This window comes from Carassius gibelio, chromosome B19, assembly GCF_023724105.1.
Source record: "Carassius gibelio isolate Cgi1373 ecotype wild population from Czech Republic chromosome B19, carGib1.2-hapl.c, whole genome shotgun sequence".
Taxonomy (NCBI): domain Eukaryota; kingdom Metazoa; phylum Chordata; class Actinopteri; order Cypriniformes; family Cyprinidae; genus Carassius; species Carassius gibelio.
In genome coordinates this window covers 25262728-25289730 of record NC_068414.1, presented here as the reverse complement: position 1 = coordinate 25289730, position 27003 = coordinate 25262728, and the positions used below count along the sequence as shown (strand labels likewise).

Below are 27003 nucleotides of genomic sequence, written 5' to 3'. Positions count from 1 at the left end.
CAATAATAAAACAACATATAAATACAGTTTATAAATAACAGTATTTTTTGCATGATATATATATATATATATATATATATATATATATATATATATATATATATATATATATATATATATATATATATATATATTAAAACACAATATTTTTTATTCAAAATTTATTTCAAATTGTCTACTGCTTATGTTGGGGTTTATAGCTGTTATAATAAATAATTTCATAAAACATTACAATAAAAATCTTTAAATAAACCAAATAAATAAATAATGGAATATATATGTGTTGAGTACTGCTATCTGGCATAGTCAATTCAAATTTATTCCGAATTTCATACGTCTCTCCATTCTGCAAAACAAACATGTAAGAAATATTTTCTTCACTTGTAGGACTGAGCATTCAAGAGCAACAGAGTTTTAAAATATAGGCGAAGTTTACTAAACAAGGAATAAGACGACACTGGCACTGACTTCCTTAAAGCGACTGTCATGTGTACACTTTAACGGAGGGCCCTTGGTGAAGGGTGAGGGGATTAAGTTCTCAATTCTGAAAATGCCAGTTGGAATTTGCCCATATTCAGAGCGACTTCAGCCAAGATATTTAGTTATGAAGGCTTATCCAAAGACTCCTGTGAACTAATGCAGGGGAAATTGAAGGAAAGTCAAAATGATATTTTGCACTGTAAGATTCTTAGCCTCTATTGAACCGCAGCATGAAAAGAGTACGTTTAACATCAAAAGAGCAACATCATGTTGCACCCAAGAGACTGAGCAAGACCACTTGAACATACTCCCACAGTGAGCAGTATATTTACAGACAAACTTCTTCAAAAAGAAAAAAAGATGTGCCGAGCGGAGAGAGGTGGGATAAAAGTCGCTGTGCAGGACAGGAGGGGGGATTGAGGGAGAGGAACAGGGAGTTACAGAGTTGGAAGGACAAATCAGCACACAATGTGGCTACTTTATAATTAGCTGACAAAACTGACAAGCAATTGAAGAGAGCGACTCAAGCATTAGATTAAAGTCTTTTCCATATTTAACACACAGCCCTATACGGCTGTCTGCGCTGAGTGGTAACCAGACTCCCACAATACACACACACACACACATACACACACTGACGGCTGCTCTAATTGGTAATTATCCCCAAACCCTCCTCATGGGAAAGTGGTACTAATGAAAGTCTTTTAGCACTGGCTCAGTAGGCCCAGGCAGTTCTCCATCACTCTGCGACTCCTCCATGAGACAAGAGAGGAAACGAGCAGGGGACTCTGGATCTCACATAGCTCACATGGTTAGGTTCGAGTAAACATGATAAGATTTACTTCGAGACACTTCCTTAAGATAGTATCACATGATACTTCCATGTTTTTGATAATAAACCGCTAACTTCACAGGTTCTGATGTCTGGTGTGGTTAGGGTCTGTTTAACCAAAGTTGGTATGTACATTTCTTAATTCTTGAAATTTTAAGGAACAGTTCGTTCAAAAAATACTACATTTATCTATCACTCACCCTTGTCTCGCCCCAAACTTATATGACTTTCTTTCTTCTGTAGAACACAAAACAAGATATTTTACGAATGAAGAGTGAGTTTGTGGGGTCAAGAGGGGTCAAGGCACATGCAGAACACAAGAACCTTGTAAATACACCCACTGATATCCCATGATCTCCTGCCGGAAGACTGACTCAATCAGTTTCTTTGACTGAAGATGCGCAAGCACACACAATATCAGCACTGAACTTCAGTATTATGTTTTGTGTTATGCGTGATAACCTCTGGCAAACAAATCAGCTGTTATACCTGTGAGAGAGCATGTGATTCATGTTGAGACGTGCTTTATCTCCACCCAATCCTACAAGACAGATGCACAAACAGATGTGTCTGCGCTGCCCTGCCGTGTCATCGGACGTCTTCAGAGTTTGTTCAAACACACACACACACACACACACATTCATGACACGCTAATCACAGCGCTGCGAGCCGATGGGGCCTATCTCTCTGACACAGCTCGGAGCCGTGGCATCACTCTTTAATATATTTTTAACCAGACACAGACACAGATGACTTCGACACATCCAAAGAGATTTCAAGCTGTATGAGATTATTTATCATCTTTTTTTGCCTTGGATCCCTTTCCCTTTCCTCGGCTCTCAAACTATCCCTCCCCCTTGTTCTTCCAACAGAGGAGGGATTAATGCTGTTAGGGTTCACAGAAAGGGCAGCGAGAGCCAACAAACAGGCAGAAAGTTTTGCCCCGTCTCGCCTGAACATCTTAGTTTGAAGAAAGTTCATTTTGGACTTGTCAGTGGTGCCGGAGCATACGCTGAGATAAAAGAGTGTGCTGCATATTGAATCGGATAGTGCTTGCCAATGCAATAAGATCCAATAACTCCACATTCCCTATGGTGTCTGGGAATTATTAAGAGCGATGTATTTTGTTCATCTTTCTCCAACCCTGTAGGAGATTCATGTCCATGCAACTTTAAAGTAGAAATTACATGTAAGAGTGTCTAGCATGTTAATCAGAGAACAGAAGTCTCCAGTAAGCATCTATCTGGGTTTCATCTTCTGTGCCGAATTTGTTCGAGACCTCTGTTTTGATTGATTTTTAGCGATGATGGGAACTAGTTAGTAAAATTTAGCTCACCAACTCCCCGGACACCATGTCCTAAACAAATCGCAATTTTACATTAAGCATTAACATGTATCAAATCAAGTATATGGGTATGTTTACACCTTTTTCCCAGTGAGTCTCCAGAGTAATTAAATCTGAGCACAACTTTCAGTGTAAATGCAAATCGCCATTTAAACGGCATTCATATGACAACAGAGGAAAGACTGCAAAGCTGAAACATTTCACAAACACATGAAATATTAAAAAACAATTATTTTCACAACTGTATCTTTTGTGTCTTTACGAAAACCTTACTGAAGCAAGTATTTGCATAATTGCAAATTGAGAAAAAAAGCTTTAAAAAAAATTTTACTCTGGGGAACAAAATGAGAAAATAAGTGCAATTAATTGAATGTGAGAAATAACTGAAATTGAAAATAAAAAGGCAAAAACGTACAAACCTGATCTTATTGCAAAAATAATAATTAATGACAAGTGTAAATCTTGCCTATGAGAGACAACAAAAATAAGTCACAAAAGACTCACACACAACACAGGAGGAAGGAAATAATACTTGTACTCCAGTCATCTTTGCTAAAGGAGAGCAATCTGTCTTATTGTAGTCTTCATTACTGTAGTTACTGAGTTACTGTAGCTTCCATGATGGATGCCAGATGACTGGCAAAGCAGAGTGCTGTGTCTTTTTAAACACATTTTAGCTGACAGGATTCACTGCAGGTACTTCTTTGACCTGTTTAGTGTTCAGTCGTGCAGATTCAGAGATGACTGCTGTTTTTCCGGCCTGGGGAAGTGCGTTCATTCACTCATTCCTTTGAGCGTTAGCTGCTGATCTTTGCTGGCACTTTCCTGTTGCTCTCCTGCACAAACAAACGCCAGGCATGTGTTGGCTGACATATACAACAACGAGAGTTCATAATCTTCCCAAAGGGAATTTGAAGCTTATTGTTGTTCGCAGCAGACTGTTTGATACTCGTCCATATTCTTTCTCTTTTTTCGGGGGCGACTGAACTGGGCTGTGGGGAATATAGCATGGTCTGGATCAGTGAAGGACTTGTGCAGCTCCAAGACTGATGCTTCTCTGAGGCTAATATTTCAGGAATAGCACACAGATAGGATCACCAATGGATCATAAGTCACAATGTAAGATAAAATGACTGCCCTCAGACTAACACATGGATTTATGACAGCAATGTGTTACATATACAGTGCTTCAGCCCTGACAGAGGACACAACCAAGCATGCATATTCATTTGGTTGAAATATTCATATGCATATGCAATATGCATATTCATTTGGTTAAAGTTGGATATGGCATGTTTCTACTTGAATTTGGATCATAAAGATGTTCCATTGCCTAATGCTAATATGATGACACCAATTTTAGCTTTGCAGATGTTCAATTAAAAAAAGATGCATCCTAGAAACCAAAGTACAGAGTTTAAACAATGGTATGCTAATAAATTAAAATATTAATATAAAAAAATAGTCATGAACAAAAATGCTAAATAAAAATGTTAAATCCGTATCTGTCAACATTTGCTAAACAAGTTTTATTAGCTTGTAAAGCCATTTCATTCACTAATGTTTGCTTAAAAGTGATCATCATTATTTAATTATTGATTATCATTAACTTACTGGTTGTTGATATGTTGATACGTATAACTAAATCACAAAGAAAGTTGTGGACTTTTTTAAGCAAGTATGGAAATTAGATTTTTAAGGTGTTATAACAATGTAATAAATGTAAATACAACAGTCCAGATGCTATAAGATTTGAGAAGACTGTACTTTCTGAAAAGTGTGATAAAAATTCACACTCAAACTTTCAAAAGTTTGGGGTCAATAACATTTTTTAAAATAAATTAATATTTATATTTATCAAGGACACATGAAACTGATGAAAACCAACTTGTACATTGTTATAAAAACTTTCTATTTCAAATAAATGCTGTTCTTTTTAACTTATTCAAAACATCCTGAAACAAAAATGTCTTTTAATTTCCACCAGAATATTAAGCAGAAAACGGTTTTCAACACTGATAGTAATTAAAAAAAAGAAGAAAAAAAATATTATCAGTTAATCACTTAAAAATCAGTTAATCAGTTTAAAAGTTAATCAGCGTTTCAGATTGATTCCTTAAGGATAAAAGTGACACAGATAACTGGAGTAATGGATGCTTAAAATTCGACTTTGCCATCACATATATTGCATTTTAAATTAAAATAGAAAACAGATTAAATTGCAATCTTTTACAATATTATGGTTTTATTTTTGATCAAATAAATGCAGCCTTAGTGAGCAGCTTAGTGAGAGACTTCTTTCAGAAACATCTTACCGATCCCAAACATTTGAACAGTAGCAATTCAGTGAGAAATAACATAAATGTATCATGCCCACCAGAAACTAGCACAAAATAAGCCAGCCCTGCTAATGACCATCTACACAGGAAACAACACCCTGCAGAGAAACCCAGTGTTTACTTTAGCACCCCAAACTGTGCTAATAAATTGAGTCTTTTTGAAACACCAGAGCCATTTCCTAGTCCTTTATTCCCTATTATCCTAAGCAGGCTGATTAAAGACACCGAAACTCCTGGGTGAAGGCAAACACATCCCTGACTGATCACATGAATGACAGCCAACAGAACTGGGATAAACATTTGTGTGTGTTGGGTGGAAAACTCATGTCTAGCTTTAATATTGTGCTTAAAGCCTTTTAATACCACTACCTGTGATAAAAAGTGTACATTATAGTTTTTTGTTTTCCTATCTAAAATATGCAAGCACAAATTTACAGCCTCAAGATGAAATCTGGCCACACCGGCCAGCAGAAGCATAGTGAAATACACAGCCGTCAAGCCCTGACTTCATTAGCATGGATGTGATGTTCATGACACTCCACAACTCACACACACTTGCTAGCCCGCATGCTATTTATAAATAAACAGCATCGGGCGACAGTTGACAATGGAAGCCCTTGAAGTGTGCAGACGAGAGGGATGGCTTTAAACGTCCATGATGTAGCTGCTCATGTATAAAACCATGCTAATGTAATTCATTTTACCTGGTGATCTCCCTCTGAACGACGCTCCACTACCTAAACTTATGAATATTTCATGAAAGTCACTCACAAAACCACATTTTCAGAATCACAGATTAATACTCAAGGGGATCACTAGCTGGGGGAGGGCAGTGGCATGTGAGCGTGTTCGTGCGAGTGTGGAAGTGGAAGACATGTACTGCATTTTTTGTACAAGAGCTACTCTGGCTAGTATTTTCTTACACAACATGCTCACTGGATGTAAATGTAAAGGTACCCCCCAAAACGTACCTTTACATATAGTTCACAGCAGTTTCCAGCTGAAATGATCACTATTATCAGTTGTACACCAACAACTTTCATTCCTTTTCACGCTAATTAGGATTACTCAAAAAGATTATCTATTAATAAAGACTAATTTTGCACAGTTCCTTTAACAATGTAATGTTATGACCTCAAAACACTTATATACTAATATTTAGTCAAACATTCTGTTCAATTTAAGGTGGGGTTTAGTGTAAGTGGTAAAATATTAAACAATACGATTAACTTTTTAGTGGCAATCAACAGACATATAATTATCCGCCTTAATACGTAGAAAAAACAACATAATGAAATAATGCGAGATTCACATTCATCTGTTTTGGATAAACACATGTCCAGCACCATTCAGTAGAAGTGATGCACAATTAGTAAGAAAAGATTTAAATGTACATAAGTGTCACCATAGGCACTTTTTCTTTTTCTTCAGTGAGTCTGGATTGATTTTCCAGCTAGTGGTCTCCAACACATCACTCCAGTAGCTTGTGGCCTGATAGGAAGTAGCTTGCCAAGAAATACTTTTCATCCAATCAGAGTGAACTAGACAGGTTTCCCACCACTCCAATACAAATGAATTTTTTGCGTTTACTCATCTGAGGTTCTTTATTATCCCATTTTGTAATTTAATTATTATTAAACCCATATTATATTATTGCATTTTGAAAAAACTTGATACTTCTCAGTGTTAAGCAAAATTAGTAAGAGTCTCAAACAGCCTCAACACGCAGCATAGGTTTCGTTTCATCTGAAGGCCTGCTGCTGAGAGAAATTGTATGAAAGAATGTATGATTGAATGGATTGTATGAATGCATAACGAGGAACGGTCTTCAGAAAAGTTTAGATGGGATTTGCTTTTAATCTTTCCATATCTAATGCATGATAAAGAAGTGTTTATTAACATTGCATTGATTGTTTGCAGCGGTTAATGATGTTCCATAATGATGTTCCACCTGCTGTCAGACAGGGGATTTACACTTTCATTCAGCCTCTCTGGAGTTTGTGTTCAGACCACAAATTAGGCCAAATTTTTGTTGTAAATCTTTACCGGTCAATGGAAAATAGCCTACAGTAACTTGTTATCCAAAGTGTTGAGATTTTGTATTATTATTAGCTTATGTAGAATTGTTTATGAAGCAGACAAAATATAATTTATCATTCTGAACAAATGGATTGATACATTATTTAAGAGATTTAAGTATTATATAGCATGGGTAGCTCTCAGCCACTTTCATTTTTAAAAAGTAATGAAATAAGGTTGAAGACCCCTGACTCAGTATGACATGCTGTAAAATCACTTCAGTGAGAGCTAGCTACCACTTCCACTGCATTTTAACATCCTTGAGGGTTTACACTGAAACTTTTAATAAGAATTAAAATAAATACGCTGTGTCTAAATCTGACCGTCTTGTGTTGACATGCTGTGTCACTAGCAAGCATCTCAGGAAATGTGGAAGCGCTTACACCGGCTAATTAGTAGGAACAGACAAGTGAGGCAAATAATTCAAGGTCGATGCAATGAGCAAAAAGAGACTGTATGTCATTTACACTACTGTCCACCTTCCCGCTTGAGATCTGTTAAATAAATAACAGCTATGAAGTGCCGCCATGAGAGGAAAAAGAAGACGTGATCCTCAATACTCTCATTAAAAACCAAGAACATAAAATGTAGCGTGCCAGATGGATATTCATTTTTTTAGCATGCCCATGTCAGTCATGAAGATAGAAAGATCACATGAAGTACATCACACATGCATACACACACACAGATAAAAAAAAAAAAAAAGGAGGCACAGGTGCAGCTTCGGTCAAACAGAGTTTTGCTAATTACAGATGTAATGTTGGCTGTAATTCAGAGTAATGCTCATTATGAGCAGACGTTATTTTTAGCCTTAGCATCATAACGTCAACATGCTAATCAGTGTGGTTTTTATGCACGACAACAAAATGTGTTTCTCCTAACTGTTTAGAAAAGAAGGGGGAAAAAAAATTTAACATAAGAATGCGAAACCGATTCTATTGCGCTCGCTATTTTGAGAGCGTAGGCCTGGTACTGTATATTTGAGTATGAGTCACAGGGATAAAGAAACACTCAAGATAGCATTGTTGAGAAAATAACAATGAATAACTTCCCCCTGAAAGGTTGGTTGCTTACATCAGCCAGCACTTTTGCGTAGTATCACAGAGCTGATGTCCATGACCATGATCTTACACAAGATTTGACGCAAATAATCCAGGAAAGGAATTAAATCACCTGTAATGAAAATCATGTAGTTGCCTTTATATAAGATTGTAGGTCACTTGTGGGATAGTATGTTGTGCAATTCCTAATTTAGGCTTCACGGATCTCTCTTTGAATGTCATCATTCCCTACTTCACCTATCCATCTGTCTCTGTCCATATGTCTATCTGCGACCCTCTATGACTGGGTTCCAAAACAAAGTGAGCTGCCTCACTGCCTACTGTCTACATAAACAGCACAAGTGTGACTCCTACAGCAGTGGAGAGCCAACTCTCGATTGATTTCAATAATGCTTGATGTTAGCATGTTGCTAAGCTAGCATCATAATATTCTGATAAACGTTAAAATTCACAGCGCACAAATCTTTTTTTGACCTAAATGATACGTTATTTCTAATCGACTTCATATCTGCCTTCCCTTGTGAAATAAAAAAAGAAGAGTGCTTAATTGTATTGAACATGCACTTGTAAAAACTGTACTAGCTGATAATATAATGTTACTGAAATAAAAGGCCACTTAAATGTACTTAAAAAGAGTACACCTTTATGACTGTTTAACAATTTAGTACTAGTTTTAAAAGTGCATTTCATAATAATGGAAGTTTTTTAAAGGGTCCATCCGCTGATTCATGCACATTTACAAGGTTGTTTAAACTGAAATGTGTGTTGGCAGTGTGTGTACACAACCACCCAACATTGATAAATAATAAACCCAAGGCATTTTTTTTTATCTACTATAATCTTCACCCTTTCTAAAATCGAGCCGATCTCGGATGTCTGTGATTGTGATTTCACACAGACAGGCCCCTCCCACGATAGTTTGATTGACAGTAGCGTTTTCAGCACAGACTGTACTGGCCCTGACCTGAGTTAGCTGTCATCAGTCCAACATTGAAGATTGTCTCCCAAGCGATTGAGCTGTTCTGTTGTTTGATGTAATAATGAACATAGCAGTCATCATTTACTCCTGAGGCACTGAAGACTCAGTGGATTACATTTGATTTTGAAGGGAATGTGCCCCCAGTCTACCTAAATGTGTCTATCTTCGTGCAAATCATTCATGGGGTCCAGTTTCACCACCAGAAGAAGTGAGTATAAGTTTTTTTTTTTTTTAAAGAATCTTTGCAAGTCACCGTTCTTAATAATGTGCTAATTAGCAAGTTTTCTCAATGAAAGCGGCTAAAGTTAACATTCCCTCAGAGAGCGGCTCGGAAGAGAGGGGCGGGTCAACAGAGCTCATTAACATTTAATGGAAAATGTTACAAAACTGCTTTGAAATTTTAACCAAACTATGTTACAGACACTAAAAAATCATATCAACTTGTGGAAAATGGGCATGACCCCTTTAAAAGTAGAATTTCAAGTATTTTATATCTTTTATAATGCTTTGAAAAAGTACACTTTTATTTACAGTGTTTCTTGCAGTTTTTTATTCGACATTAAGTTAATATATTTTAAATGTACACCAAGTAAAAAAAAATTTTATAATGTCTTGGCAGAAAATTACCAGTACATTTTCTGATAAATTTACACATTTCCTTCAACACTACAAAGTGCAACCATGCGAAATAAAAAATGGCTAAAACACCTGAAAAAAAAAAAAAGAAGAAGAAGTAGAAGAAGAAGAAGCAATCAATACATAATATATATATATATATATATATATATATATATATATATATATATATATATATATATATATATATATATATATATTATCAAAGCACATTTGGTCATATTTTACAGACTTTTACAGACTATTTTTACTTAAAGTTCAGCCTAATCATTACAAATCTTAAAAATGTATTTAACAAATACATTTAAATGTAATTTTAAAACATTACATTCAGTTTGCAATGTAATTGCATAAATAAATCACTCTATGATTATATAATAAATACTTTTTAAAAGAATGCTAAAGTGTACTTCTTATTCACAATCATCATTTTATGTCGTTCTACAGTTTAATTATTGTGATTTGGCCTCAAATACTATTAAAAAAAAAAAAAGAAAATAATTATGACTTTTCAAAAAAAAAAAAAAAAGAAATACAGCAATATATAATTCTGCTCCCTTGCTATTAAAGTGGTGAGATTAAACTCCTGTGATAGGATTAGAAGAGATCCTCGCAATTATTTCTGAGATGAAGAAATACGGAATACCAGGAATATTATTTCTTAAATCTGATCAGTTCTCCACCTGAATCAATTATACAGTAGCTGACAACAGAAAGAAGCCATGAACACACAGCTCATGTCTGTGGACATATTGTACAATAACAATGTTTTCATCCAGCTGCCATAAACACAGGTGGCTTTATGTAATCTAGACAAAGAGTGTTGAGGAGGAGGATTATTCTATAAGGGAGAATGATGCAATAAAGACATCCGCCAATGAATCAGCCTGGAGGAAAGTTTTATTTCTCAGTGGTTGGTCTTTTATAGCTCAGGAGAATATGTGGAGTTCTCAGTTACGATTTTAGCATCCGTTTTTTTCTTAGATGTTTCTCTCAAGATTCCTTAGGAGCAGGGGAGTGGAGAAGACACTTTATAAAGCTCATCAGCCTGGCTCATGAACATTAATAAGGTAACATAGAGGTTTTGAAACCTCTTTTTCAGGGAAGAAAATCTGGAGACTTGAGCAAAATCCTATTTGCTTTTCATTTACTCATATTACTTTCTTGTAGAAACAACGGATATATAACAGCGATCTTTTTCAAGTTCTTTCCTATGAGGTAATTCATGTGGATGTCAGAGAAAAGATATGGATTTGAGATGGATTTATCTCCATATCTTTTTGTCTTCAAGACAAAGAGCTTTTACTTCGTTCATGTACATCGATTCTCTGTTATCAACGGCTGACTAAGTTTGGCTCCAATCCATTATAGATTTGCATCCCTGTAGTTTTGTGTCTCCTCCAGTAGGTTTTCATGGTAAACTCTGGTTTGAGGAGATTAGGGAAGAAGCAGGTGTAACTAATTCTTCCCAATATCCCCACTGAGCCCCACGTTCCTAGACTCACCTTTTCGGAATCCCCTCTTTCTGTCTACTGTTCCTCCTCACTGAACCTTCATCTCGGCATTGACACATCCAGGCATGGCCCGCTCGGTTCCTGCCAACAGATCAGAAACTGCTCTCATAAACAACAGTTCAGTATAAATGAGAGTGAAAAGCAAACTGACTCCCATTAAACCTCTTAAGCACAAATGCTATTTTGGGGATTTCCGTTTTTCATTTTCCTACCTAATTTTGAATGCCTGCCTATACTAATGCTACAGTGTAAGCTCAGAAAGTTTGGTATAATTTCAAAGGAAACCCTTTGAAATTACATAAAACACTGTTGAAATTGATAAAAATGACAATATATGCTGTCTGTGTTATAATAAATAGGGAAAAAAAACAAGGCGCTTTTTTATTTTATTTGTGTAAACTGAAGTTTGAAATGGTATAACTCAGGCATTGAAGGGGCTGGCAACTTCAGACCAATTGCTTGTGATTCTTCCAACTGTCTGCTATTAGAGGAAAACAGAAATTTCTTTCTATCCTAATCTATGCAAAAGTTATTCTATTCCAACTGAAGGAAGGAATAATACCATTTTTGTATAAAATTTTTGTCTAAATAAGTATGAAGTCATCTTTTGCACACTTGCAGTATGGAATAATGTGATCTCTGTATATTATTTGACAGAAAACACTCAGAAGTTACATAAAAAGCTGCTGTTTGTGACAAATAGTATTATTTATGTTGTTTCACATATGATGAACCATCTCAATACAATGTGCTTTTTTTGTGTGTGGGTTTTCTGAAAGAGAATAAGTCATATTACACGATAGCAACATGCATAAAATTATAAAAAATATCTGGTCTATCACAATCTAAAATAGAATCCACAATCTCCAGCTTCATATCGTTTCATTTATGTCTATTCTGCATCGTGTAGAGATTGGGAGACCTCGCCGTCTCTTTCATATTTCATATTTTGATTTTTTATCAGCGTGTATTTTGGTTTCGGTTTCTATATAGCGTAAACAAGCTCCCCGAAGCTTTTGCGCGAACTTCGGAGCGTCAACAAACTAATTTATGTTTATTCCCCCAGTACTGTACGGATTACTGTACATTCACTGAGATGCGGTCGAACACTGCACAGTTATGAAAATAAACATATTAGCTTATTGCTAGCGAAGCTTCCAAGCCTCAGAATAAAGAATCAAATGTATGAAAGCGAGTAGCACGCGTATAGGCTTACCAGATGCGCGTCCTGACCTCTCCACGGCGAAGTTGGCCACCCGTAACTTGTTTTATGAATATTATGCATTATAAATCCGGAGCGTCGGCCATTAGTAGTTTTGCCCTGCGTGGCCTTTGTTTAGAAGCAGCAAAAAACTCCGTTTCCCAGACATCATTGCGTCTCCACAAGCGGAAAAGGAGTGGGCAGTCGCTGTCCAGTTCCAGCACCCCCGCGGTGCTGAATCACAGCTTCGATTGGAGAGAACGACTTGTGAATGGCACCTATCAGGACAAATAGCGCTTCACAAAAGAAAACAGACGTCTATAGCAGAAAAAAGGCATTTAGACCCGTCTATATGACTTGAAGATCTTTTCAATAAAACAGCCCTTGGAGCGCTTTTGCGCACTTGTACAAAACGCTTTATATCTCAGCAATGGAAGCACGCAGAAACGTAAAAATGGTCTTGTTTGAAAGAAGAGATTCTAATCTAAAAGATTATATCGAGTATATAGGTATGCGTGGCTGTTTGCGGCTGACTGAAGCGGTGCAAAATGTATAAATAATAAGGTGAGAAATTTTACTTCGCGATTCTGTTGAAGATCATTCGATCTGTGATTGTCACACAATAAAATGATCTACATCATCAGATTCCTGAGAATGAGAGCTTTCTTGTGATATATGACTTGACTGTTTTGTGAAAAATATTTTAAATACACATTCTTACGAAAACGTATTCGCAATCGTTAGATGGAAATTTATGGGGGGGGGAAATATATTTCTTAGCTTAATTTGACTACTTTATGTATCATAAAACCCCAATTAATGGTATTCTTTGTAAAGAAAACACTCTAAGCTTTCAAATGAACTCATTTCTGGGCAAATGCCATATAAGGAAGGATATGCAAATGAGACACAAACATCTGGCATGCTATTTTCGGACCCGGTACCGGGTCTGCAGAGTTTAAGAATTAAATTTTCAGGATTTAGCAGAATACATCTGCTAAATGATTAAATATACTGTAAAAAAAAATACAAAAATAAAACATTCCATTGAACCAGGCATTGCATTTCCGAATACTGTAAGCCATTGTTTGTCATCATAACTTGGCAACATGGCTGATTTAGTCTTGTTTACTTGTTTTGATGAGTTTACTTCTCACTACCTGCTACCTGTCTCCCACAGCATGTCCACTTGACCTGAAAGGAGAAAAAGAAATGGGGAAAAGGCAGGGAGGTGAGGAGAGAAACACTAACAAAGAAAGGGGTCTCATTTTCAAGTCTCAGCTTTCATCATGTCATAATTGTGCCTGAAATCAGCATGCATTCAAGGTGAACGGCCCAGCATTTCCCCCTCATCCTTCTGTCTGTAGCTTCTTCTCCTTTACTCACTCTCTCCATTTCCCTTTTGCACATGAAAAGGATAAATGCAGCTTCCGGATCATGAATATTTAAGATCAAGCATGTTCATTTGCGAGTCTTTGAAGATATTCTCAGTCATTTTATCCAATCCATACCTTCAACTTTGACCCATCTGTTTATCATTTGCCAAGTCTCTCATCCTTTATTCTGTGAATGTAAGTACAGTTAATTTTTATAGTAACAAAAGTTAAATCAATAGCTGTTGTGCTCACAAATATATATACACACACACACACACACATACACACACAAAAGGCTTAAGAGAACTTTCCTCTGTTGGGGTACTTTGTGGTAGTTTAAGACATGATGTATGTGTCTTCTTTTCATGTTTTCAAAGATTCACTCTGTAGTTTCACTCATGTTTCACCATGAGATTAGAGTAAACAAGTTTAGATAAAGGAGCACATTTTGTATAGAACTTACATAATGACAGAATTGATTTGGAGGTTCCAGGCATCTCTCATCATTCTGGTTCATAATGAAATGTGAAAGAAAGAGAAGTATCAATTCCCGCTTCATTCCACCATAGCTCATTCCAGAATCTGGACACGGTTGATACTGTACTGTATGTCCGCATTAAAGACAAAAGCCGCTTCCCTCATGACAAACACTTTATTGTCCAGTCACTGAAAGTGCAACTAAAGCAGATCTTTTTTTTCACTCCCGGTAAACAGCAACTGCTGAGATAACAGAAATATGACAAAGGAAAACGAAAATCTATGGAAATTCGGCCAATCTGTCAGATGCTGTACGCTTTTCTTTCCTTATAGTCTAGCTGAGTCATTGCGATCATATGCAATTCGTCTAACTTTCTGTTGGGAAACTTTTCCTGAGGGAACTTTATGGCCTGAGAATGAAAAATCGGCAGCTGCCCTCCCCAGCCATCTTTCCCCCACGCAGAGTTTATTTAAAACTCAGGTGGCGGCTGCTGCACTCCAGGAAAGAGAGAGGTGCTCTAGGCTCTTTAACAGCCAAGATTATCTGAGAGTGCATCACCACTGAAGATAGGACTATCATTTTTTGCTAAAGTACAGTGGGCAACAAAAGTCTAGGCTACCTAAATTTCACATCCTTTTCTACAAGTTTTTATTTCAAATATATATTATCAGAATATAATTTCAGTCAAAACTAAAATGTGCCTTGAAATGCATATATATATATATATATATATATATATATATATATATATATATATATATATATATATATATATATATATATATATATATATATTGTTTACAGTATTCAATGCTCAGGTGTCTGGTTAAAGAACAACAACAACAACAACAAAACTGTGTTTAAGATGAATGGAAATGCTAACAAATTGCTATCTACGAGTTTTATGAACTTGTTTGGCTGGACACGGAATTTCCAAAATTCAGAATATGATTGAGAATGCCTTTTAAATTCCAATTCAGTTTGTGAATGCAAACTGAACTTCAATCCAAAATAGAATTGCAAGATTGCAAGTCAAATCTGAATATGAAGTATTAAATAAACTGAAAAGTAAAAAATAATTTATTTGTATTAAAACAGCAGTTATTTAAATTATATTAAGAAGCATAGAAGAAGTATTAAAAAGTAAAATGTAGGTTTTGAAAAACAGCTGGACAGGCGGACAAATGGACTAACAAAATTAGATAGATAGATAGATAGATAGATAGATAGATAGATAGATAGATAGATAGATAGATAGATAGATAGATAGATAGATAGATAGATAGAACAATGGATGGATGGATGGATGGATGGACAGAACAATGGATGGATGGATGGACAGAACGATAGATGGATGGATGGACAGAGCGATGCATGGATGGATGGACAGAATGATGGATGATAGATGGATGGACAGAACGATAGATGGATGGATGGATAAATCAATGGATGATAGATGGATGGACAAAAAAATAGATGGATGGATGGACAGAGCGATGAATGGATGGATGGATGGTTGGACAGAACAATGGATTCCATCTAAGAATTGAAAAGGAGCCAGTTCTTCAATTTTTAACGCAATACATTTTTTATTCTGCATTTGCGTACTTGCATAGAACGTGTTTTTGGCCTTAATTTTTTTACAGGACAGGAAGTTGCATTGAACTAAACACAGTGATTACCATATGCAGACGGACAGACACTCTTGCTTGTCATTCCTCGTGCGGTCTGAATGAAAGGACCATTTATTGAAACCTGCTGAAGGACTGCATGTGGGCTGCGCACTAAGAAAAATGTTTGTGAGATAAAGGGCTGAGAAGAAATGAAAGAAAATGATTGCATGTGTTTTTCTATCCCAACAGCCTATTTGTATGTTATATCCCAGAGAGACTAGCACAGGAAGGGCTTTCAGACAGAAGGGGCTCATCAGCAACCGCACGCTCCCGTACTCTTACACGGCTCCAATCTGACACTTCTCCTCGGGGTGGAAGATGAAAAGAATTTTTAAACACTAGTGTGATGGATCACTCATGCATATTTCATGCTGTAAAGCACACGCTGTTATCACAAAGCATATTAATTGGACGTTTACTTGAACACTAATCGATTCAGACAAGATATATCTATATTATTTCCTGTTTTTGTTCTGCCACCCGGCAACTCAGCTGTTTCGATACTTTCCACTACCAAGGGACAAACTAGCATCTGAAATAAAAACTATAGGGGCCCAGTAATGCACAACACAATAAATTATCTGCAACACAGTGGAAACAAGCCACAACACAATGGAAACAAGACACAACAACAAAATTAGCACAGTATTTTTGCAATACTGGAGAATTTATAAGTGAACATTACTTCTACACCATTTCTCATTGTTTTGTGATCTTGGGTTTCCAAATGTGAAGAAATTCATTGTTGTAACTTATATTTCTAAGTAAAACTACAGCTGTTTTCAGTAATTGAAATAAAATAAAACAAAACACAAAAATTTGACAAAAAAACTAATTGATCTATTTCAGTTTGTTGCCAAGGAAAGTTTTAAGTTAAAATACTAAAATGACTAAACTGAAGTAAAATAAATTCATTCTAAATAGAAATACAGAAAATTACCTAATGAAAATAAAATCACATGAGAAAATGACAAAATATTAAAGTAAAATACATGGAAAATGTAAAAATAAAAACTATTTCAAAATATTAATAGATTTTTAAACTAAAATTACACTGGGATGTTAGATTTAGTTTCATCCCCTTTTCCATACAAAATTTGGGGTAAATAAAATGTTTTTACTGCAATTCATTAAATATCAATTCAACAGATGTGGTCAAAATGATAAAATGGCATGCTTTTAAAAGTTGGATACAGTCGAGAAGGTCAAAACCTTGCTAGGTTATTTGTTATATATGTTAGAAAATAGTTCATCTAATATCAAATAGTTCTCACAAAAAAAACATGAGATTGTAGATTGTAATGCTTTAAAAAAACATAACTGAACACAAAAGTGTACCATATTCATGGAAAGTGCCCTATATTACTCTCTGTCTTTGCTCTGTTAACCTGCACCCTGGCGGTTCTTCAGTAAAACCTACATGTGAAGATCCCCATGCTCTCGTTTGCTCTCTTTCTCTAACACACACACACACACTATTTGTTAAATCCAACCGTTTCAAGGTTGTGGCTGCTTTTGACACCCCACTATGCATGCATGCTTGAGGGAATTTGAGTGTAACTTTGGGTATAAGCTCAATCTGAGAGCGTATATCAAAGTGTAAAGGGAGAGAGAAAGTAAGAGACACAGAGAGAGGAAGAAGATTAGTCACCCTCATGCCGTTTCAGACCTGTATGACTTCCTTTCTTCTGTAGAACATGCTTTTGTGTTTTTCTGTGCATACAAAAAAACTCAGTAAGGTCCAATGTAGCTTTAGACCCCATTAACTTTACTGTATGAAAAACAATAACAGAAAAATTCTTCAAAATATCTGCTCTCGTGGTTTGCAGAAAAAGAGAGCCCTACAGGTTTGGAGCAACGTAAGGTGAGTAAATGAATTTTCATTTTTGTGTTATTCCATTAACAGCACACCAGCTGCGTCCCACAGGAAAATCAACATCCCTCTGTCTTCCTCGCTCTTTCCATCGGTTTCTTTCCTTCACGGCACTCAAACACACCACACGAGTTTCAAAAAACGCAAATGAGGCTAGCAGCTTCAAGCATTGTTCCTCTTTTAAAGTTTGCACGGGGAAAAACAACATCGTCCGCCTCCTGTGACTGGCTGGGGGAATGATGAGGAGCATTTGTGCAGAAAACATGCAGTTTGCAGCCTGGCACTAATGCAAGACAGGAAATGAATAGGTCTGATATCCCCCTCCCCTCACCCACACTGTATTACAATGATTTCTCCTCTGTGCCAGACTGCGATACTGTAATAATCCTGTGCATATTTGATAAGCAAGCCCACGTTCCCCCCTTCCCATCATCTCGTCCCTCACCACACCTCATTTCACTTATGGAGCGATTGTTCACTCATTAATTCAGCCTCACACTGTGGAAACAGGTGAATGAAGCGCAAAGAATGACTCCGTTCCGTCTCTGCCTGTCGCGGTCTCTCAGTTCATTTTTCTTCCTTGAGCTTTTTTTGTTTCTCTGTCAGAGTCTCTGCTGGATGTTTTGAACTTTTGCTAAATATAATCTATAAATATGCGATTAGCGGGTGTAATAAAAATATCAGCAAATTTGCTTGCAGTGATATGAGGTCCAGGTGGCCAAACAAATACATTTGGACACTTAAAGGGATAGTTCACCCTAAAAAATAATGTTCTGTTATGACTTACCCTTGTGTTGTTTTACGTGTAGGGCATTACAGTTTTCTGTGAAACAAAAAAAGGACTTATCATTAGATAAATCATTAATAGTAATACTCTCGACACATTGTTCCATAAAATGATCTATCTATAGTCTATAAAAAAAGAACAATATTTTTTTACATATTTTGAAACCACATAAGTGTAGCTATTAAATGAAATAAAGTATGAAATCATGGTGCTTGAGAACCAAAGATGTTTAAAGCTGTTGATTGTTTACTTTAAACCACACTTAAAAATCTATGAATATCATTGCACTAGAAATTAAAATATGAAGCCATCTAAACATACACAAAGAAAGGAAAGTAATAACAAAAATGGCTTATTGTAATCTCTAACTTTTATTGCATTAATTTGATTAACCATAGAGTAAAAACAAAAGTAATATTGTGAAATGTTATTACAATTCAAAATAAGTGTTCAAATATTTTCATTTAAGCAAAGCTGAATTTTCAGCAGCCATTACTCCCATCTCCGATGTCACATGATCAGTGTTGCCACAGTTACTTTGAAAAAGTAACTTAGTTACTTTACAGATTACTTGATTTAAAAAGTAACTTAGTTACTTTACAGATTACTTGATTTTAAAAGTAACTAAGTTACTTTACAAGTTACTTTATTAGTTACATTCAGCAGCTGCCGACAACATAAAAATGACAACCGGTTTTGCCAACACTCACTTTATAGGAAGTGTATTTTTGACAGTAACATCCACAATCTATCTCCTGACAAAGTTGAACTTAAAAATTATTTTCTGAAAAAATACATGTTTTTACAAAAAATAAAGACAGTCTTTCTTGACTTAACATAAATACTATTAAAATATTAAATATTAAAATATTAGATTTCTCTCTATCACTGAATACTCCTCCTTCATGTAAGAAAAAAAAGCTGTTCTGTGAGGCAGCGCGGCATTGACAGTGGTAGGGATCTTGTTTATTATGGCATGAAATGAGGGCGAGTCAACCGTATTTAATGGCATTTCCTCCACAACAAACTGCCCGACTAACTTCTTCAACTCTCCCCCACTTACTGATTTTGCACCGAAGTCCAGCTTTTGTTGTTTAGGTGGTCGGGGACCTCCTGCTCCCTGCTTCTCATCACCTGGTGTGACTTTGTGCAGTGCTGCGACTCCAAATGTTTTTTTTTTCAAATTCGACGTAGTTTTTTTGTAGCTAGATAACACTTTATCGCCGCCAGCACAGAGTGTACAACGGACCTTAATGTTGTCATCTTTAGCTGACACAAACTCAAAATAGCGACTATCTCCATCTAGAAAACGCACATCTCTCGCCTCCCTCCATTGTTTACGTTTGTGTCGCTGCGTGCGTGGCACGTACACATGACGTGAACTCTTCATGCATGCTGAAAACGTGACTTGTCGCATACGTGACTTCACTCCCCGAGATGCAAGAAGAAATAAATATTTTTATTAAGGAAAATGACAAAAATAGTAACGCACAGTGACTTGGTTAAGTAACTTTAATCTGATTACTGGTTTGGAAATAGTAATGCGTTAGATTACTCGTTACCGAAAAAAGTGGTCAGATTAGAATAACGCGTTACTAAGTAACGCGTTACCGGCATCACTGCACATGATTCTTCAGAAATCATTCTAATAAGCTGATTTGCTGTAATTGATAACATCAATTTAATGGATTTTTGCTGAACAAAAGTATTAATTTCTTGAAAAACAAACCTCAAAAGTTTAATTTTTCATTATCCAAGGAAACAGATTTGAGTTTTGATTTTGTTTTCTCAAGAACACAGATTCTTTTTGTGGCCACCTTACAATACAGTACGAGAAGTGATTGGTGGCTTATTTCTTTCATCACTCCGGTCTCATTTAGCCAGGTTGAGCTAATGAAGAATGTGTCAGACCATCACATAGAGTGTGTTGACCGAAGATAAATGAGGGTGGAAAATGATAAATAGTAATTCTATGTGAGCACATGACAGCTTCTATAATGCATAATATATGATTGTATATGTGCATTCTTATGAATTATAAAACATCTTTCAACATACGTATCAAAAATCAAAAGGAAAAAGGCCCGTCTTGGCAACCTTCACCCACTCCCAGAGGTGGTGTGCTGGAGCGGATAAAATGGTAAGCATAATGTTGTAGGTTCATATTTTGCATGTGTCAATCCATAAACCATCAAGGTTGTGTTATACTGTAGCTCTCAAATCTCACATTTGAGTACTTCAAGATATTCAAATATGAGAAACATCCCAAAAAAAAAAAAAAAGATCAGACACATGTAAGGATGAAGATTCTGGGTATCTGTACTTTATGTGACTCCGTCAAACTTTCCTATCTGTGCACAGTTATGTCTACAGAAAGGAGAGCGAGATGAAGGGTATTTGGAGGTTGGACTGAGTAGAATGGAGCTGAGATGCTGTTAATGTTATAGTAAATTAATATTCGTGTGAGGTCATCTATAAAAGGGGAGTGCAGGTACCGTGAGAGACATCCTAATGGACCTTGTCAGAGAAAGAGGAGTGTGTATGCATGTGTGTGTGTGTGTGTGTGTGTGTGAGAGAGTAAGAAAGAGTGCATTAGAGCCTAAAAAGTGTAAGATGGGTTGGTTTTTGATGTATACATATTGAAAGGCTTCTTTCTTATCGGGGACTCTTTCACCATTTTTTTTTTCTCACATAGGCAAAGTCAGTGTTAAACTTTGTCTTTCTTTTTCCATTCTTTCCTTTTCTAGTCAATCTAAAAAAAAACTTGAGGTTTTATAATTGGGAAACACAATAAAGAACGAGAGAGCAAAAAGGAGAGTGGCTTTAGCAGCCACTTTAGACGGGAAAAAGATTGAGAGAGGACATTTCCCATCTACTCCTTCAGTCCAGTATATCACACTCATTACATCAGTCACACTCACACAATACAACATCGATGGCTCTATACATACAGGGTACATAAACTTGCAATAAATATACATATATTGACACACATATGCAAATATATTTCTATCAATATCTGTTGAATATATTATTATTATCAATTGACTACAGTGGCCCAGTAGTGCACAACACAACAAAATCAGCACGTCACAATGCGTTATACGCGACTATTTTTTTTGTGTTGCGGTTTGTTTCTGTTGTGTTGTGCTAAATTTGTTGTGTTGTGTCCTGTTTCTATTGTGTTGCAGATTGTTTCTGTTGTGTTTTGTGAATTGTTTCCATTGTGTTGCAGCTTGTTTCTGTTGTGTTTCGTGAATTGTAACTATTTTGTTACGCTAATTTTACCGTGTACACTACTGGGCCGCCGTAGTTAACAACTGTCGTGCTGCTTAAAATAATAGATTCAATTTGCTAAAACCTCAACTTTAATCAACTGTTTGGACTCTCATTCAGACGCCACCTATTCATTAAAAAGGATCCAATGCTGAGAGAGTGATGAAATACTAAGTTTCTGCAAATCTTTTCTGGCTAAGAAACAAAGTCATCTACATGTTGAATGGCCTGAGTATATGTACATTTTACTTTGTTACAAATGTCTATATTTTCGTCTATAATGCATCCTTGCAGGACAAAAGAAAAAAAAAATCTTACTATAAATTACAATCTTAATATGCTTATAAAATATATGTATATTAATACTATAATGTATATACATATATATATATATATACATATAAACAGTAAAAGGTACAGCTTTTGTATCATCCACAGCTTCATACACCCGAATAACCACACATTATTATCCAACTAATAATATGAAATAACCACTTCAATAAATTTAAAGATTCCAGTTTGTGTCTAATTGTACCAATTATAGCCAATTAATCTGAGCTAGACTAGAGAGATAAAGCAAGAGTATAAAACAAGACAGACAATTATATTACCATGTAGATTTAAATACTGTAATAAAAACACCCACATGGGTATGAAAAGAATTACACACACCACACAGTACTTACACACACGCGCGCGCGCACACACACAATCACACACACAAACACACTCTCTCTCTCTCTCTCTCTCTCTCTCTCTCTATTGAGACTGCAGCCTGAAATTAGACCTCTTTTTCCCAGCTGCCCGCTCTTTCTTTTGCCTCAGAAGCTGTATAGTATGTGTGTGTATGTGCATGTGTATGTGTATGTCCGACACAACAAGAAAAGGGGTCTTCCTGTTGCCAGGGGTGATAAATACAGGCCTAATTGAAAGGCTCTTTGATAGCTCTCTGTAGCCTGTTTAATTTCTACCTTCTCAATTAGTCTTGCCATTTGCCCGGCTGTCTTACAGGCAAACACCACAGAAACAGAAAAAAGTGCAAGAGAGAGGGAAAGGGAAAAGGAAAGGAAGAAGGTATAACAAGATAATTGTATGTCATGTTTGACAAGTGTTTCAGTGGAATGAGGTCTACCTAAGGGAATGAAGATCACACAGTCAAGATCAGACAACATCAAGAGTTTTATCATTAACAAAAACATTATTATTCACATTCTTTAGCAAAGAGTTTTAAGCAATAAACCAAACAAACTAGCTCTAACACAAATCAGAGTGACACAAACTTAGATTCAGATTTAGAAAACCTAAAAAAAAAAAAAAAAAAAAGATTCAGTATTATGCATTTTGCATCTTTTGAAAATTAACTGCACATCCCGTGGAGTCCATAACAATACATATACGAAACTACTAAATGTAAATCAGAATCAATCAATCAATCAATCACCTTTATTTATATAGTGCTTTAAACAAAATACATTGCGCCAAAGCACTGAACAACATTCATTTGGAAAACAGTGTCTCAATAATGCAAAATGATAGTTAAAGGCAGTTCATCATTGAATTCATTGATGTCATCTCTGTTCAGTTGAAATAGTGTCTGTTTTAATTTGCAATCAAGTCAACGATATCGCTGTAGATGAAGTGACCCCAACTAAGCAAGCCAGAGGCGACAGCGGCAAGGAACCGAAACTCCATCGGTGACAGAATGGAGAAAAAAACCTTGGGAGAAACCAGGCTCAGTTGGGGGGCCAGTTCTCCTCTGACCAGACGAAACCAGTAGTTCAATTCCAGGCTGCAGCAAAGTCAGATTGTGCAGAAGAATCATCTGTTTCCTGTGGTCTTGTCCTGGTGCTCCTCTGAGACAAGGTCTTTACAGGGGATCTGTATCTGGGGCTCTAGTTGTCCTGGTCTCCGCTGTCTTTCAGGGCAGTAGAGGTCCTTTCTAGGAGCTGATCCACCATCTGGTCTGGATACGTACTGGATCCGGGTGACTGCAGTGACCCTCTGATCTGGACACAGACTGGATCTGGTGGCCACGGTGACCTCGGAACAAGAGAGAAACAGACAAATATTAGCGTAGATGCCATTCTTCTAATGATGTAGAAAGTACGGTGTTATGTGAAGTGTTCCGGTTCCAGTTTACCTAATTAATGCAGCCTAAAAATCCTTTAACGGATTTGGATATTAAAAGCATATTAGTATGTTATGTGTATGCCAGGTTAAAGAGATGGGTCTTTAATCTAGATTTAAACTGCAAGAGTGTGTCTGCCTCCCGAACAATGTTAGGTAGGTTATTCCAGAGTTTAGGCGCCAAATAGGAAAAGGATCTGCCGCCCGCAGTTGATTTTGATATTCTAGGTATTATCAAATTGCCTGAGTTTTGAGAACGTAGCGGACGTAGAGGAGTATAATGTAAAAGGAGCTCATTCAAATACTGAGGTGCTAAACCATTCAGGGCTTTATAAGTAATAAGCAATATTTTAAAATCTATACGATGTTTGATAGGGAGCCAGTGCAGTGTGGACAGGACCGGGCTAATATGGTCATACTTCCTGGTTCTAGTAAGAACTCTTGCTGCTGCATTTTGGACTAGCTGTAGTTTGTTTACCAAGCGTGCAGAACAACCACCCAATAAAGCATTACAGTAGTCTAACCTTGAAGTCATAAATGCATGGATTAACATTTCTGCATTTGACATTGAGAGCATAGGCCGTAATTTAGATATATTTTTGAGATGGAAAAATGCAGTTTTACAAATGCTAGAAACGTGGCTTTCTAAGGAAAGATTGCGATCAAGTAGCACACCTAGGTTCCTAACTGATGACGAAGAATTGACAGAGCAACCATCAAGTCTTAGACAGTGTTCAGAATGAGTTTAAAGTCTGTGATGATTTGCAATGTTGAAAGTGACTTCTCTGATTTGTGGCTCTTTGGCTTTTTCTCTTCAGGATTGTGGGTAGTTTAGTAATTCACCAGGAACCGGAAGTTAAAAGTTAAGACAAAAAAAAAAAAAAAAAAAAAGCTCATTGCCAGTCACATCATATACTCATTCGAAAAATGTGTCTCTACTTACATATCTGCAAAAACGCACTTACAAATACAATTAACTGACGTCTTTAGCTCAAATGTACTCTACTGGACGTAAAATACCAACAAAAGTTATTCCTTTTCACACAAATTACGATTATAGGAGCAGATTATCGATTAATAAAGACTTCGATTTTCACATTCTTACTTGCACATTACTATGCTTATAACCTCAGATACTTTTAGTGCATGATTTGTGAACTGATCCATTTTGAGTCTAAACTGATGTCTAAATAATGTAACATGATATAACTTTGTAGAAATATTACTAAACTATAGTCTAATAAACAGTTTCCAGTATTTAATCACAACATATAAAGACCTTCAATTAATTTGGAATATTTTTGGCTCATGCTACACATTATTCCTATTAAAAGAGACATTTTATTTAAATCTCTAAATAACAATGGGGACACACTCATAATGGCAGTCAGTTTCACTAAAATTGAAACATGTTTACCACACCACACACAGAGATTCTGTGCAAGATATAGGATGTGAGATGAGCTACTATTAGCCTGCTGACATGTCCTGTTGTTCAGTCATACATCTGATTCTTTTACGAAATTATACATCAGCAAAAGCCTTAATCACTGGTTGTGTGATTGAGCGCTAATTGCATGCTAAAGGGATCCAGTTCATTTGGAGAGACAGCTTCTCACTTCTGGATAATCTCCAGGCTCTGATGTAGGGAAGTTCGCGAGGAGCTAATTGATTTGCAGTTACTGATGGTGAAAGGAGCTACAACATGAGAAACTCTTCAGGCATCTGACTGCGTCTAAAAGAGTTTATAACAGCTTTTGTCTTAAAGCTAGGCATGATGTCAGATCTTTATAAGCGTCAGTCAGAAGCCATTCTGACAAGCATCTTTTTACAAGTAAGTGATAATGTGAAATGTCAACAGAAAAAAAATGAAAATGCTTCTAAGAACCTTCTGGTATATTGCAACTAAAAAAAGGAGTTCACTAAGAATTCATTTCATCCATTTGTAGCGGTAATTGGCAAATCATTCAGCTAAACATTGTGACCTTAACCAATTGATTCATTGAAAAGATGTAACTCAAAAAATGTTAATAAAATAAAGATTCATTCATGAATTGGACATTGCTACTTCATTTAATCTACTTCGCTAAAATCATTTAAGAAATCATTGTGAACCTAATCAAATGGATGCATTAAAAAGATCCTGTTTAAAAGAAGGATTCATTCTTGAAACGGACCTAGCTACTTCACTAACGAATCATTCATAGAGTCATTCTAAACTTAATCTACTGCTTCACTGAAAAGATCCTACTCAAAAGAATATTTCATTTATGAATCAGAAATTGCTATTTTGTACTTAAATGAACAATTTGTTCATGCAGACATGTTCGAATCATTCAATGAATTACTGTGAACTTATTTAACTGATTTACTGAAAAGCTCTAACTCAAAAGTTATGATTTGTTCATAAATCATAAATCGCTCATTTGTCAACAGATCATTCTACTAGTGGATTCAATAAAATAATCTAAATAATAATAATAATAAACATCCATTCATGAATGACATTACTGCATTAAAATCATTTAGCAATCCACTGTGAAATTAAATGATTCACTGAAAATACCCTCAATGTATAAAATCCAATAAATGTTTTCAAATATGTTTTATATTACTTGCTGCCAAATTGCAACACAGTGTGCCTCATGCAAACACACACTCTCTTTCCTCACACACCACACAAACACATGCACAAACAACCAAAAGTGTTTACGCGGATTCCAGGAAGGTGATCCAAGCAGATCTCATAGTCATCTTTTCTGAGAATATCAAGCAGATTTGAGGGCCATCTGGCCTGTCCTACCACTACAGCCATTGATTCAGAGCCTAACGGGATTGTGTGTATTACACATCAGCTGCTAACAGCACCAGTGGCTTAATGATATGTGCTCATTCTGCTTCAGTACGAACCATCACTAAAGCATTACATGGAGAGCTGCTTTCATCC

At 36.2% G+C, this 27003-nt stretch overlaps 1 long non-coding RNA gene across 1 annotated transcript in view; it reads right to left on the bottom strand.

Moving 5' to 3' along the window:
* The window catches only part of LOC127978837 (uncharacterized), a 32383-nt gene extending 19626 nt beyond the window's left edge, over nucleotides 1-12757 (bottom strand). The window contains exons 1-2 of the long non-coding RNA XR_008158662.1: nucleotides 12482-12757; nucleotides 11257-11346 (exon numbers count right to left, since the gene is read on the bottom strand). This is a non-coding gene — a long non-coding RNA (uncharacterized LOC127978837). The remainder of the gene's footprint in view (nucleotides 1-11256; nucleotides 11347-12481) is intronic.
* Nucleotides 12758-27003: the final 14246 nt, after the last annotated feature.